This window comes from Bos javanicus, chromosome 22, assembly GCF_032452875.1.
Source record: "Bos javanicus breed banteng chromosome 22, ARS-OSU_banteng_1.0, whole genome shotgun sequence".
Taxonomy (NCBI): Eukaryota; Metazoa; Chordata; class Mammalia; order Artiodactyla; family Bovidae; genus Bos; species Bos javanicus.
Genome location: NC_083889.1, coordinates 234,525 through 249,326, shown reverse-complemented (window position 1 = coordinate 249,326; position 14,802 = coordinate 234,525).

Below are 14,802 nucleotides of genomic sequence, written 5' to 3'. Positions count from 1 at the left end.
GTTTCCATGTATATCCTTCTTCGTTTGTCAAAAATAAGGTGTTCATAGGTGTATAGACTTTTCTCCGGGCTTTCTGTTTTGTTTCATTGATCTATATTTTTGATTACAGTTTCAGTTTCCATGCATGTGCTTGGTCTGTTCATATTTTCTATTTCTTCTTGGTTCAGTTTTGGAAGGTTGTACTTTTCCAAGAATTTGTCAATTTCTTCCAAGTTGTCCATTTTATTGGCATATAGTTGCTCATAGCTGTCTCTTACGACCCTTTGTTTTTCTGTGTTGTCTTTTGTAGCTTCTTTTTCATTTCTAGTTTTATTGATTTGAGTTTTTTTCCCTTTTTCCCTTGATGAATCTTGCTAACAGTTTGTCAATGTTATCTTCTCAAAGACCCAGCTTTTATTTTTATTGATGTTTGCTATCTTTCATTTCTTTTTAATTTATTTCTGCTGTGATCTTTACGATTTCTTCCCTTCTACTAACTTTGGGTTTTTTTGTTCTTCTTTTTCTAGTTGCTTTAGGTGTAAGGTTAGGTTGTTGATTTGATTGTCTCTTGTTTCTTGAGGTAGCCTTTTATTGTTATGAACTTCCCCCTTAGCACTGCTTTTACTACATCCCATTGGTGTTGGATTGTCTTGTTTTCATTGTCATTTTCTTCTAAGCTTGTTTTGATTTCCTTTTGCTATGCTATGCTATGCTAAGTCACTTCAGTCGTGTCCGACTCTGCAACCCCATAGACGGCAGCCCACCAGGCTCCCCCGTCTTAATGATCTATTGGTTATTCAGAAGTGCATTGTGTAGCCTCCATGTTTCTTGTTATTTATAGTTTTTTTTATCGTGTTGTTGTTCAGTCACCAAATTGTGTGCAACTCGGTCACCCTGTGCCTCCTGTCCTTCACTGTCTCCTGGAGTTTGCCCAAGTTCATGTCCATTGAATTGGTGATGCGATTCAACTATCTAATCCTCTGTCATTCTCTTCTCCTTTTGCCTTAAATCTTTCCCAGCATCAGGGTCTTTTCCAATGAGTTGGCTTTTGCATCAGGTGGCCAAAGTATTGAAGCTTCAGTTTCTGTATCAGTCCTTCCAGTGAACATTCTGAGTTAATTTCCTTTAGGATTGGTTGATTTGATCTCCTTGCTGTCCAGGGGACTCTCGGAGTGTTTTCCAGCGCCACAGTTCAAAAGCATCAATTCTTTGGCACTCTGCCTTTATGGTCCAACTCCCACATTCATAGATGACTACTGGAAAGATCATAGTTTTGACTATACAGACGTTTGTTGACAAACTGATGTCTTTGCTTTTTAATACACCATTTGTAGTTAATATCTAAGCTTACAGCGTTGTGATCAGAAAAGATGCTTGAAATGATTTAATTTTTAAATTTTTCCAAGGCTTGATTTGTGGTCCAGGATTTGATCTATTCTGGAGAATGTTCCATGTACAATTAAGAAAAAAATGAAATCTATTGTCTTGAAAAGACCCTGATGCTGGGAAAGACCCTGATGCGGGGGGAGAAGGGGACGACAAAGGATGAGATGGTTGGATGGCATCACCGACTCAATGGACATGGGTTTGGGTGGATTCTGGGTGTTTGTGATGGACAGGGAGGCCTGGCATGCTGTGGTTCATGGGGTCGCAAAGAGTCAGACACGACGGAGTGACTGAACTGAACTGATTGTTTTTGGATCAGATGTACTGAAGATATTAATTAGGTCCACCTGGTCCAATGTATTGTTTAAAGCTTGTGTTTCCTGTTAATTATCTGTCAGGATGATCTATCCATCCATGAGTGGATGGATTAAAGTCCCCCACTATTACTGTGTTGCTGTCGATTTCCTCTTTAATAGTTATTTCCACTTGCCTTATACATCTTGAGGTGCTCCTTTGTTGGGTTCATGTGTGTTAATAATTGGGCTTCCCTGGTGGCTCAGAAGTTAAAGTGTCTGCCTGGAATGCGGGAGACCTGGGTTCCATCCCTGGGTTGGGAAGATCCCCTGGAGAAGGAAATGGCAACCCACTCCAATACTCTTGCCTGGAGAATCCCATGGAAGGAGGAGCCTGGTAGGCTACGGTCCATGGGGTCGCAAAGAGTCAGACATGACTGAGCGACTATGGTAATAATTATGTCTTGGATCGATCCCTTGATCATTATGTAGTGTCCTTCTTTGTCTCTTATAACCATCTTTATTTTAAAGTCTATTTTACCTGATATAAGCATTGCTACTTGTATTTTCTTTTGGTCTCAATTTGCATGGAATAGTGACTTCCCTGGTGGCTCAGATGGTAAAAACGTCTGCCTACAATGCAGGAGACCCGGGTTCGATCCCTGGGTTGGGAAGATCCCCTGGAGAAAGAAATGGCAACCCACTCCAGTATTCTTGCCTGGAGAATCCCATGGACAGAGGAGCCTGGTAGGCTATAGTCCATGGGGTCGCAAAGAGTCAGACATGACTGAGTGGCTTCACTTTCACCTTCACTTTGCATGGAATATCTTTTTTCACTCCCCACTTTCAGTCTGTATGTGTCCCTAGGTTTGAGGTGGGTCTCTTGTAGACAGAATATACAGGGTACTTGTTTTGTATCCATTCAGTTAGTCTGTGTCTTTGGTTGGATCATTTAACCCATTTATGTTTAAGGTAATTCTTGATAAATATGTTCCTGTTACCATTTACTTTATTGTTTTGTGTTTGTTTTTATAATCCTGTTTTGTATTTCCTGTCTAGAGACATTCCTTTAGCATTTGTTGAAGAGCTGGTTTGGTGGTGCTGAATTCTCTTAGCTTTTGCTTATCTGAAGCTTTTTATTTCTCCTTTGTATCTGAATGAGATTCTTGCTCGATAGAGTATTCTTGGTTGTAGGTTTTTCCCTTTCATCACTTTAAGTATATCCTGCCATTCCCTTCTGGCCTGCAGAGTTTCTGTTGAAAGATCAGCTTTTAGCCTTATAAGAATTTCCTTGTATGTAATTTTTTGCTTTTCCCTTGCTGCTTTTAAGATTTTTTCTTTGTGAATAATTTTTGTTAGTTTGATTAGTATATCTCTTAGCATGTTTCTCCTTCGGTTTATCCTCTGTGGGACTCTCTGGGCTTCCTGGACTTGGTGGCTATTTCCTTCCCCATTTTAGGAAAGTTTTCAACTATTAACTCCTCAAATTTTTCTCATGCCCTTTACTTTTGTCGTCTTCTCTTGGAACACCTATGATTCTAATGTTGGGGTGCTTAGTATTGTCCCATAGGTCTCTAAGGCTGCCCTCATTTCTTTTTATTCTTTTTTCTTTTTTTCTGCTCTGCTTCAGTTATTTCCACCATTCTATCTTCCAGCTCACTTATCTGTAACTGCCTCAGTTACTGTACTGTTGGTTCCCTCCAGAGTGTTTTTAATCTCAGTTACTGTGTTGTTCGTTGCTGATTGACTATTCTGTATTTCTTCTAGATCCTTATTAAACATTTCTTACCTCTTCTCAATCTGTTCCTCCAGTGTCTCTGTTTTCTTTTCAAGATTTTGGATCATCTTTACTATCATTCTGAAGTCTTTTTCAGATAGATTCCCTATCTCCTCTTTGTTTGATGGGTTTTTACCATGTTCCTTCACCTGCTATATATTTCTCTGTTTTATCATTTTGTTTAGTTTGCTATACTTAGGGTCTCCTTTCTGAAGGTTGTAGAGGCATGGTTCCTCTTAGTTGTGGAGTCTGCTCCCTGTGGGTGTGGTTGCACCAGTGCCTTGTGAAGGTTTCCTGGTTGGGGGGATTTGTGCCTGTGTTCTGGTGGATGGCGCTCCATCTCATCTTTCTGGAGGGCAGTGCAGTGTGCAGTAGTGAGTTTGGGAGTGTCTGTGGGTTTGATGTGGTTTTGGGCCTCCTGTCTGTTAATGTGCAGGGTTGTGTTCTTGCTGGAGGATTGGCATGTGGTGTCCTGCACTGGAGCTTGCTGGCTTTTGGGTGGAGCTTGGTCTCCGTGTAGTTATGGAACTTTTTGGGCGGGATCTCGTCTATTACTGTTCCATGGGTTTGGGAGTTCTCTGATGTTCCAAAGTCCTGGACTTGAGTCTCTTGCCTTGGATTTAGTTCTGACCTCTTACAGGAGGACCAAAACTTCTCAGGCCACATAGCACAGGAGACAAAACCCATAGGTTAATGGTGAAACAACTCTCAACAGCCAGTAACACCCAAAGAGATTCACAGAGCTATGTAGAGAACAGAAGAAGATGAAAAGGAGCAAAGGGAAAGTCAGAAGAGAGCAACCAAGCCAACAATCAAATTCTTAAGTGAAAATGGAAACTTAGATTCTCAAAGATTAAAATTAACAAAGAAAAAAAAATAGTTAACAAAAGATCATAAAGCAAAAATTAAAAACCTAGTATAAAAATTAGTCCTTCAAAAGTCCAATGTAAAAAAAAAATATCAAACACAAAAGTAAAGTATGGAATTTATTTTAAAAATAAGGTGTTTTTTTTTTTTTTAAGAAAGGTAAAAGGCTATAAAAATAAAAAAGCAGTAATAAAGAACTGTATTAGGACACTATAAGGGGGGAAAGGGGAGTTAAAAGAATAAAAAATCTAAAAGTAATAAATTTATAGAAGGTAGATAGTATGTATATGGTGGTAGTGAGAAAAATGTTTGTGTGATTCCTCCCTTTTTCTGCTCCAGTCGCTTTGCCTACTCAGAAGGTTCTCCAATATATCTTGGAAGGTCTCTGGACTTCTGTGCAGTGTGGAATCAGTTCAGTCTCAAGATCTTCCATTGTTCAGGTTTTTACTTGCTCTGAAAGCCTACAGTTTTGCCTAAAGCACACAGTCTGAAGTTAACTGTAGGATTTTAATCTGTTACACTTGCCACTTCTGGTGCGATTCCGCCTTTGCTTTGCTCACACTTCTGCTTTGTTTTTTGGCCTGCCTCTGCTTGCAAGTCTCTCTTCAATGTCTTACCTACCCCTTGACATGAGGGGGTGAAAGGGGCCACTTATTTGGGCTCACTTGCTCAGTTATGCTGTGGAGAGGGAGGGACACTGTAAACGCTGCTGCGTGTATGGGGTGCAGTTGCTGTGGCTGGACCACATGGGAGGTTGCCACTGCCGTAGGTGGGCATGCACCTCCCAGGAGAGTCGGTCTCAGTCTGTGGGACCCTTGGCCAAGCCGCTTGGGCTCCTGGCTAGTCCATGAGGTCACAGTCCCAGGTGGGTTGTGTGCTTCCCTAGGCTGCTGGCGGATACGAGCCGCCAAGGATCACAGGAGGAAGTGGGTGGCAACTGGTGGCTGCTCACAGCTTGGCAGCAGCAGGCTCTTGCCTTCTGATTCTGGCAGTCATGCGCCTGCCTGTCTTCCTCTGGAGCTGTAGACTACAGCTAGCCCACCCTACTTCGGTATTTGCTAGGGTGCAGTCCTTTGTTCTGTGAGTGCACTGAGTTAGAGTGCAGCATTAGAGCCTTCCTGTGGGAATGATCTTTTGTTTTTCTGGTGGTTCCAGGATTTTCTGGCTATGCTGTGTCACATTAGCCTCCTCAGCATGTCTTCATGGCATTCACCCTCAGTCCTTTTCCTTAGGACCGACCCACACGGCCTGCGCTTCTGCACCCAGCCCCCATTCACTGCTGCTGGACACAAGTGTGGGAGCTGCTGCTTGGCTGGAAGTTGCATTTTGGTGCAGTCTTTGTGGTGAATTTTCTCCATTTTGCCTCATTGTGCTTCCCTCTGACATTCCTAAACTCATCCCTGACCCCACCTGTGAGAGGATTTCCTATTGTGTGAAAATATATCCTCCTTCATGACTCCCTCCTTAGGATGGGTCCCCTGTACCAAAATCTTTGGTCTTCTTCTCGTCTTGTCCCAAAATCCTTTGTCTCCCTTCTCGTCTTCTTGTGCCCTACCTCATTCCGAGGAGACTGGTTTGCCTTTCTGTAAGTCTGGGGTCCTCTGACAGTGTTTAGAAGTTGTTCTGTGGGAATTGTTACACATGGAGATGATCTTTTGATGTATTTGTGGGGGAGAAGGTGGTCTCCCTGTCCTATTCCTCTGCCATCTTGAAGCTCCTCATAAATCCTACTTAATCATGGTGTATAATCTTTTATGTGCTTTTGAATTCTGTTTGCTAATATTTTGTTGAGAATTTCTGCATCTGTATTCATCAGAGATATTGGTCTAGTTTTCTCATTGTGTCCTTATCTTGCTCTATTAGGGTAATTCTGGCTTCCTAGAATAAGTTTGGAAGTATTCCATCCTCCTCAGTTTTTGAAAGTTTGAGAAGGACTGGTCTTAAATCTTTGAATGCTTGGTAGAATTTGTCATTGAAGATTTCTGGTTCTGTGGTTTTCTGTTGGGAGGTTTTTGGTTATTGATTAAATCTATTTACTTGTTATTGGTCTGTTCAGATTTTCTGTCTCTTCAGTCTTGGTAACTTGTGTGTTTCTATAAATTTATCTATTTATTCTAGGTTATTTAATTTTTTTGGCTTATAATTGTTCATAATAATTTCTTATGAACCTATGTATTTCTGTTAGATCAGTTGTAATGTCTCCACCACCCCACCATTTTCATTCCTAATTTAATTTATTTTAAGTCTTCTCTTTTTTTCTTAGTCTAGGTAAAGTTTTGTCAATTTTATCTTTGGGGAGACCGCCTCTTAGTTTTGTTGATTCTTCCTATTGTTTTTCTGATCTCTCACTCATTTCCACTCTGATCTTTATTATTTCCTTCTTTGTGCTAACTTTGGGCATAATTTGTTCCTTTTCTAGTGCCTTGAGTTGTGTTTTTTGATGTCTTTCTGATGATGATATTTGTATTTATTGCTATAAACTTTCCAAACTGCTTTTGCTGCACTCCATAAGTTTTTACATGTTGTTTTTTCATTTTCAACTGTTGGAGATTTTTTTTTAATTTCACCATTGACCCATTGGTTGTTCAGAAATATGCTGTTTTGTTTCTATATATTTGTAGATTTTCAAGGTTTTTCTGTTGTTGATTTCTAGTTTTATACCATGTGGTCAGAAAACATAGTTGATAGGATTTCAGTCTTCTTAAATTTTATGAGATCTGTTTTCTATCTAATTATCTGTCCTGGAGAATTTTCCATGTGCCCTTGGGAAGAACTTGTATTCTGCTGCTATTGAATGGAATTTAAAAATATAGATATTTGTTAATTCCATTTGTTCTGGAGTATTTTTCAATTCCACTGTTTCCTTGATGATTTTCCATCTGAATGATCTACTTATTGCTGGCAGTTGGGTGTTGAAGTCCCCTACTATTAATATGGGCTTCCCTGGTGGCTCAGTGGTAAAGAATCTGCCTTCCAAGCAGGAGATACAAATTTGATCCTTAGGTCAGAAAGAGCCCCTGGAGGAGAAAATGGTAACCCAGCCCAGTACTCTTGCCTGGGAAATCCCACGGATAGAGAACCCTGGGAAGCAACAGTTCATGGGGTTGCAGAGTTGGATACAACTTAGTGACTGAGCACGCATGTACACACTATTAATGTATTGTCTGTTTCTCCTTTTGGATATGTTAGTATTTGTTTATATTGTGGTGCTCCAGTGTGATTTACAATTGACCTTTTTATCAATATATACTGTCCTTCTTTGTCTCTTATTATCATTTTTGGGCTAAAGTCTATTTTGTCTGATAGCTCTATGACTGTGCATACTTTTGGTTTCTACTTGCATGGAATATCCTCTTCAATATTTCCACTTTAAACCTGTGTATCTGTAGAGCTGATATGAGTTCCCTATAGGTAGCTTATAGTTGGGTCTTGTCTTTTAATCAATCCATCCATTTTTGTATTTTTTGACTGGTGACTTCAGTCCATTTAGAGTAATTACTGACAGGTAAAGACTTACTGCTGTCACCTTATTTATTGCAGGCTGTAGGCATATGGGCTTCAGTAGTTGTGGCATGTGGGCTCAGTAGTTGCAGCTTGCAGGCCATAGAGTGTGGGCACAGTAGCTATTACCTGGGCCTAGCTGCTCTGTGGCATGTGAAATCTTCAAGGGATTGAACCTATGTCCCCTGCACTGGCAGGTAGACTCCTATCTACTGTACCACCAGGGAAGTCTTGCATCATTTCTTTTCACCTCTCTTTCTGTCTGTTTTTTTATGGAATTTTCTCAGCTTCCCTCTCTTTGTGTGTGTTTCATGACTCTACTGTAGGCTTTTGCTTTGTGGTTACCATGTGATTTATGTGAAACATCTCAGGTGAAATAATCATTTTTATGCAGATAGCACCTTAACTTTATCTACCTATAAAGTTTCCACCATTTTACATCTCTTAATGTTGCAATTTACCTTTTTTATGCTGTGAATTTTTTGAGAAATTATAATAGCTGTAGTTGTATGAATGCTGTGTCCCTTTAGCCTTTATATTAAGTGGTTGATGTACCATTGTAATATATGGAGTCACAGTTTTCTCATTCTGTTTACTTTTCATGTTTGTTAAGAATATTGTGTACTTTCATTTGCTTTTATGTCAGTAGTTAGTGTCTTTATTTCAGCTTGAAGAGCTCCTTTCAGTCTTTCTGAAAGGTAGATCTAGTGGTGGTGAAGTTTCTCAGCTTTATCTGAGAAAGCCTTTAATTTTCCTTCTGATCTGGTGGCTAACTTTGCTAGATAAAAGTATTCTTAACTGGCAGTTTTTACCTTTTAACACTTTGAGTATGTCATTCTACTTTTTCTTGGCCTGTAGAGTTTCTTCTGAGAACTTTGCTGATAGCCTAATGGGGGTTCCTTTGTGGATTACTTTCTTTTCCCCCCACAGGCTGCCTTTAAGATTTTTTCTTTGTCACTGACTTTTGACAGTTTTCATATGTCTTGGAGAAGGTTTTTGCATTGAAGTAGGTAGATATTCTCTTAGTTTCATGGACTTATATGTACAGCTTCTTCCCCAGGTTTGGGAAGTTCTCAGCTATTATATAAAAGATGCTTGTTCCTTGGAGGGAAATCTTTGACAAACCTAGGCAATGTATTAAAAAACAGAAACCTCACTTTGCCAACAAAGGTCTGTATAGTCAAAGCTATGGTTTTTCCAGTAGTCATGTACAGGTGTAGTTGGACCATAAAGAAGCCTAACTGCCAAAGAATTGATGCTTTTGAGGTGCTACAGAAGACTTTTGAGAGTCCCTTGGACACCAAGGAGATCAAACCAGTCAGTCCTAAAGGAAATTAACCCTGAATACTCATTGGAAGGACTGATGCTGAAGCTGAAGCTCCAAAACTTTGGCCACCTGATGCGAAGAGCTGACTCATGAGAAAAGACTTTGATGCTGGGAAAGATTGAGGGCAAGGAACAACAGAGGATGAGGTGGTTGGATGGCATCACTGACTCAATGCACATGAGTTTGAGAAAACTCTGGGAGATGGTGAAGGACAAGGAAGCTTGCTGTGCTGCAGTCAATGGGGTCATAAAGAGTCGGACACAACTGAGCAACTGAACAACAACAGAATAGATGATGGGTGTGAAGTGGAAGTATGATAATCATTCACAGTATATACAAATATTCAGTCATCATATTATACACCCGAAACTAATATAATGGTATATGTGAATTATACATCAATTAAAAACAAGAAAAAAGCCAGGGGAGAGTGGGGAGAGGGCAACAAGTATTCTAACAATTCCAAACAAAGCCAAAACGATGAGCTTTCCTTCAGGGTTTGCAGTCTTCCCTTCTTGTCATTAAGGTAAAGGATACATACGGCCGTTGATACAATGGGATGGGATGGGACTGGGATCCTGCATTTCTCACAAGCACCCAGAAAAGAAAATGCCAGTACTGCAGGTCCCTGGGTTGTATTTTGAATTTGTTGTTTAGTCACTCAGTCATGTCTGACTCTTTTGCAAACCCATGGACTCTAGGCCTCTAGGCTCAAAATGCTCTAAACAGGATTTCCCAGGCATGAATTTTGGAGTGGGTTGCCATTTCCTTCTCCAGGGGATCTTCCCAATTCAGGGATCAAACTCATGTTTCCTGCCTTGGCAGGTGGATTCTTTGCCACTAAGCCACCAGGGAAGCCCACAGCAAGGTCTTAAAGCACCTGAGGGTGTAGATTAGCTGGGCTGGTTTCTAAGGGATCAGATTACAATTATAGTGAGTGGAGCACAAGGGCCATTTTGGCCTCCTTTCCTGACAACCTGAAATAGCTGTGGGATGAACTGAGGTAGTGTTTCCTTGCTACAGAGAAAAATAAATCAGTGGTTTTCACAGACTGGGTTATATAACTCAAGTGGTTTAACATTCTGGGCATTTGTTTTAATTTTTCTTGGAGGGCTCATTGGGAACCCTTCTTAGTGTCTACAGTCACACTTTCCATGAGGACTTCACTGAGCTTGTCATCATTGTTTCAAGGCTCCAGTGGGAAATTAATGATTTAAAGCAATATAGGGAGGAATCTTTGCTACAGTTGGTAAAAAATGAAATGGACTTGCTTGAGAAGCTTTAAGTTGTATTTCACTGTGAGGAGTAGAAAGTTGGGAAGGAAAAGAAACATCTGTGCCACACAGGAGCCAGATGGGCTACTCCTAGCTCTCAGCTTCTGTGACTAAAGGTGATGTCCACGCCCCCAAGCCTCGGACACACCTCCTGATGGCCCAGTGGCCCTGAGTGGCCTGGTGTGGACACAGGGCTTTTATTTCTGATGTGAGAGAAGGCAGTGGGCTCAGGAGAGACCCTGGGCTCTAGCTCTACCACACACTGGGTGACACCTCTGCGGTCAGCGTCCTCATGTGTAAAATGAGGCTACTCTTAGAGTTCCTTGGGGTGACTTGATTTTCCAACAGTGTTTGGGCATCAGCAAAGTTGGCAGGTGTCAGAAGTGTGAGGTCTCTGTCTGTCTGGCAACTCCATAGTACCAGAGCCCCTGCAAACAGCTGGGGAGGCTCTGGCCAAGTGGTGTCACTGCAGACACGGAGGGGACAGCTGTGGTGCTGGGGCAGCTACAGGCGTTATCTGGTCCCCACCATGTCCTGAAATGACGGCCCTCTTCTTCTTACCTTTTGATGCACACAGGCCAGCATCCTGGGAGTCAGTTGGGTAGCCAGTCCTCTCTCTGCACCCCATCTGGGCCACCCATGTGGTCTGTGCATGTTGCAGGAATGGGGACCCCTTCCTAACACTCAGAAATGAATTATCCAACATGGGCTGACAAAGAAGAGACTTTATTGGGAAGGGGGCACCCTGATGGAAAGCAGGAGGGTTTAGGGAAATGAAAATTGTAGTCTTATTCAGGCTTCAGAGACAAAGCATAGCAGGCCTCTGACTTGTCCCTGTTCTGCCTAGATGACACCCTGGCTACATGCCTGCCTGCACTTGTTACCAGCCAGCTGGGTAGCATCATAGAGAGGATAGGTAGTGAGTCGTGGAATTCTCCCAAGCCCTGGAGATCCAACCAATCTCCCAGACCTAGAGAATATCAACACTCACAAGGTAAACAGCATTAACATGAAACCGGAGCTGCAGTTTGCTCACAGACTGATGATGATATCAGTTTGTGGCCCTAGGATGATAAGCAGGAACACCAAACTGCAACTTTTGAAGTCTCACCCATGGAGCAAACGTACTGCCTGGGACCTTTTCCCAATTGGGACCGTGGACAAGCTATGACATGGGATGTCCCAGTGCTGTTGAAGTCTAAATGTTGATTGAAATCTGCTGATGAATCCTCTGCTGTTTCTTTTTTCCTTTACTGTTAGTGTCTTGAAAATAAGCTTGATAATTCTCTAATAAATATTAGTATTGTTAATATGTATATAACAAGTGGTTTATTTTGTTAACAAATCATTTGAACTTAAGATGAAAATTAAAACTCGGCAGAACAGAGGGTAAGGGAACCCAGGAGAACTGCTCTGCCACATGGCTCACATTCTCAGGTTTAATGATAATGGGTTGGTTTCCAGGTTGTCTCTGATCAATCATTCTCACTCAGGGTCCTTTATAGTGTCACATATGTTGCTCAGCCAAGATGGATTCTGGGAGGTGGTAGGGGAAGTCTCCTTTTGCCCTTTACCGAATTCTGGTTCAGTTCAGTTCAGTTCACTTCACTTGCTCAGTCGTGTCCAACTCTTTGTGACCTCATGAATTGCAGCACGCCAGGCCTCCCTGTCAATCACCAGCTCCCGGAGTTGACTCAAACTCATGTCCATCGAGTCAGTGATGCCATCCAGCCATCTCATCCTCTGTCACCCCCTTCTCCTGCCCCCAGTCCCTCCCAGCATTAGGGTCTTTTCCAATGAGTCAACTCTTCGCATGAGGTGGCCAAAGTATTGGAGTTTCAGCTTCAGCATCAGTCCTTCCAATGAACACCCAGGACTGATCTCCTTGGATCTCCTTGCAGTCCAAGGGACTCTCAAGAGTCTTCTCTAGCACCACAGTTCAAAAGGATCAATTCTTCGGTGCTCAGCTTTGTTCATGCTCCAACTCTCACATCCATACATGACCACTGGAAAAACCACAGCCTTGACTACACGGACCTTTGTTGGCAAAGTAATATCTCTGCTTTTTAATATGCTATCTAGGTTGGTCATAACTTTCCTTCCTTTTAATTTCATGGCTGCAGTCACCATCTGCAGTGATTTTGGAGCCTCCAAAAATAAAGTCTGACACTGTTTCCACTGTTTCCCCATCTATTTGCCATGAAGTAATGGGACCAGATGCCATGATCTTAGTTTTCTGAATGTTGAGCTTTAAGCCAACTTTTTCCCTCTCCACTTTCATCAGGAGGATTTTTAGTTCATTTCTGCCGTAAGCGTGGTGTCATCTGCATATCTAAGGTTACTGATATTTCTCTCGGCAATCTTGATTCCAGCTTATGCTTCTTCCAGCCCAGCATTTCTCATGATGTACTCTGCATATAAGTTAAATAAGCAGGGTGACAATATACAGCCTTGATGTACTCCTTTTCCTATTTGGAACCAGTCTGTTGTTCCATGTCCAGTTCTAACTGTTGCTTCCTGACCTGCATATAGGTTTCTCAAGAGGGAGGTCAGGTGGTTTGGTATTCCCATCTCTTTCAGAAATTTCCACAGTTTATTGTGATCCCCACAGTCAAAGGCTTTGGCATAGTCAATAAAGCATAAATAGATGTTTTTCTGAAACTCTCTTGCTTTTTTGATGATCCAACGAATGTTGTCAATTTGATCTCTGGTTCCTCTGCCTTTTCTAAAACCAGCTTGAACATCTGGAATTTCACAGTTCACGTACTGCTGAAGCCTGGCTTGGAAAATTTTGAGCATTATTTTACTAGCGTGTGAGATGAGTGCAATTGTGCGGTAGTTTGAGCATTCTTTGGCATTGCCTTTCTTTGGGATTGGAATGAAAACGGACCTTTTCGAGTCCTGTGGCCACTGCTGAGTTTTCCAAATTTGCTGACATATTGAGTGCAGCACTTTCACAGCATCATCCTCCAGGATTTGGAATAGCTCAACTGGAATTCCATCACCTCCATTAGCTTTGTTCGTAGTGATGCTTCCCAAGGCCCACTTGACTTCACATTCCAGGATGTCTGGCTCTAAGTGAGTGATCACACCATCGTGATTATCTGGGTCATGAAGCTCTTTTTTGTACAGTTCTTCTGTGTATTCTTGCCACCTCTTCTTAATATCTTCTGCTTCTGTTAGGTCCATACCATTTCTGTCCTTTATGGAGCCCTTCTTTGCATGAAATATTCCCTTGGTATCTCTAATTTTCTTGAAGAGATCTTTAGTCTTTCCCATTCTGTTGTTTTCCTCTATTTCTTTGCATTGATCGCTGAGGAAGGCTTTCTTATCTCTCCTTGCTATTTTTTGGAACTCTGCATTGAGTTGCTTATATCTTTCCTTTTCTCCTTTGCTTTTCGCTTCTCTTCTTTTCACAGCTATTTGTAAGGCCTCCTCAGACAGCCATTTTGCTTTTTTGCATTTCTTTTCCATGGGGATGATCTTGATCCCTGTCTCCTATACAATCACAAACCTCTGTCCGTAATTCATCAGGCACTATCTATCAGATCTAGTCCCTTAAATCTATTTCTCACTTCCACTGTATAATCATAAGGGATTTGATTTAGGTCATACCTGAATGGTCTAGTGGTTTTCCCTACTTTCTTTAATTTAAGTCTGAATTTGGCAATAAGGAGCTCATGATCTGAGCCACAGTCAGCTCCCAGTCTTGTTTTTGCTGACTATATAGAGCTTCTCCATCTTTGGCTGCAAAGAATCTAATCAGTCTGATTTTGGTATTGACCATCTGGTGATGTCCATGTGTAGAGTCTTCTCTTGTGTTTTTGGAAGAGAGTATTTGTTATGACCAGTGCGTTCTCTTGGCAAAACTCTATTAGCCTTTGCCCTGGTTCATTCTATACTTCAAGACCAAATTTGCCTGTTACTCCAGGTGTTTCTTGACTTCCTACTTTTGCATTCCAGCCCCCTATAATGAAAAGGACATCTTTTTTGGGTGGTAGTTCTAAAATGTTTTGTAGGTCTTCATAGAACTGTTCAGCTTCTTTAGCGTTACAGGTTGGGGCATAGGCTTGGATTACCGTGATATTGAATGGTTTGCCTTGGAAACGAACAGAGATCATTCTGTCGTTTTTGAGATTGCATCCAAGTACTGCATTTCAGACTCTTTTGTTGACCATGATGGCTGCTCCATTTCTTCTAAGGGATTCTTGCCCACAGTAGTAGATATAATGGTCATCTGAATTAAATTCACCCATTCTGAGTTAAAGAATCTTTAACTGAGATTCTTCTGGTAAGTGGTGGCTTATTTGTTCTATGTTCCTTGCCAGGACCTCCTGTCATAAAATAGCTCATGCAGATGGTTATAGGGTGCCTGGGTAGGGTGAGTGGTTTCAGTTA